Here is a 1,957-nt window from a genome sequence, read left to right on the forward strand (position 1 = left end):
TGCTTATTAGGTTAAAGAATTTTATTCCTATCCAAAGGAAAAATGAATTTAAAACTCAAATACAATGACAAAACTCATATAAACTTGATTCTACACTCTATGCGAGTACATGTAGAAATGTACACATAGCTATAACTACAACCCCAGCAGCAGCTGCAAGATCTGGGAGTCAAGAGACTGGAAAGAATTATAGAAACCCATCCAAAATAAAGGTTGCTTTACAGGGTCACCCACTGAAAGATGGTTTATTTAACTCTACAGCAATTAAAACAAAAACAGAAACAGAGATGGCCCCTGTCCTGAGGGGATTAGAGTCTGAAAAACTGTAAGCAGAGATGTCTCAGGTATTATTAATAAGCTATGTCAAAAATTAAACTAAGGTTCTCGCTTCGGCAGCACATATACTAAAATTGGAACGATACAGAGAAGATTAGCATGGCCCCTGCGTAAGGATGACACGCAAATTTGTGAAGCGTTCCATATTTTTGTACATATATACAATGGAATATTACTCAGCCATAAAAAGGAACGAAACTGAGTTATTTGTAGTGAGGTGGATGGACCTAGAGACTGTCATACAGAGTGAAGTAAGTCAGAAAGAGAAAAACAAATACCGTATGCTAACACATATATACGGAATATAAAAAAAAAAAAAATGGTCATGAAGAACCTAGGGGCAAGACGGGAATAAAGGCGCAGACCTACTAGAGAATCGACTTGAGGACACGGGGAGGGGGAAGGGTAAGCTGGGACAAAGTGAGAGAGTGGCATGGACATATATACACTATCAAACGTAAAACAGATAGCTAGTGGGAAGCAGCCGCATAGCACGAGGAGATCAGCTCGGTGCTTTGTGATCACCTAGAGGGGTGGGATAGGGAGGGTGGGAGGGAGACGCAAGAGGGAGGGGTTATGGGGATATATGTATACATATAGCTGATTCACTTTGTTATACAGCAGAAACTAACACACCATGTAAAGCAATTATACTCTAGTAAAGATGTTAAAAAAAAAAATTAAACTAAGAACCTTCTATCATTTTAGATTTACATAAATGGTATCACACTGTACATATTGTGCAACTGGCATTTTTCTCTCAATATTATATGTTTGAGATACATCTATACACTCCATTGTACAAGTACACTACATTTGTTTATCCACTCCATTATTGATGGACATTTAATTGGTTTATGTGTCTCTTCTTAACTCTGCAATCACTAATGTCAGGAGCTAGAAATCAACCACAGTGTATTCACACCTGAGAAATCTGTAATGTTAGAAAACAGAGCTTTTTATTCCCCCAGAGAGCCAGTGGTCACATACTGCCCAGCAAGCTACTGCATATCCCGGTGTTTGTGTGAAGAGTTTCTCTAGATTATAGCACTAGAAGTCAAATTTTTGAATCTTAAAATACCAACGTTTTAAATTTTATTATATGTTGTCAAATTGTCCTGGAAAGTGTTTGTACCATTTTATCTTCCCACCACCAGTGTAAAAGTTTATTTTTTCCAAATTCTCACCAACGTTTGGTATTTATTTTTGTCAAACTAATGGGTCTGAAATGGTATCATTGTTTGGCTTTTGTTTGTTATTAACTGCCTTATTGAGATATAAGTGACATAATAGATTGCATTATGTTAAGTGTATAAATTGATGTTCTCATTGATAAGCGATGGCACTCAGAAAACCATTGCTGTATCGTGACAAGCAATAATGAACATATCTATCATCATTGAACATTTCCTTGTGCTTCTTTGTTATCCTTCCATTTCTCTTACCCTGCCCCAAGCCTCAGTCAATCACTGATCTACTTGATATCACTATTGATTAGTTTGCATTTTCTAGAATTTATATAAATAGAATTATACAGTATGTACTCTTTTTTTATCTAGCTTCTTTCACTCAGCATAGTTATTTTGAGGTTCATTCATGTTGCTTGTAATTCATTTCTTCT

General features: G+C 36.2%; 1 non-coding gene across 1 annotated transcript; it reads left to right on the forward strand.

Moving 5' to 3' along the window:
- Nucleotides 1-380: 380 nt before the first annotated feature.
- LOC137757549 (U6 spliceosomal RNA) lies at nucleotides 381-487 on the forward strand. The gene has a single exon (XR_011072390.1). It is a non-coding gene; the product is annotated as a U6 spliceosomal RNA (small nuclear RNA).
- The last annotated feature ends 1,470 nt before the right edge of the window (nucleotides 488-1,957 follow it).

This window comes from Eschrichtius robustus, chromosome X, assembly GCF_028021215.1.
Source record: "Eschrichtius robustus isolate mEscRob2 chromosome X, mEscRob2.pri, whole genome shotgun sequence".
Lineage (NCBI taxonomy): Eukaryota > Metazoa > Chordata > Mammalia > Artiodactyla > Eschrichtiidae > Eschrichtius > Eschrichtius robustus.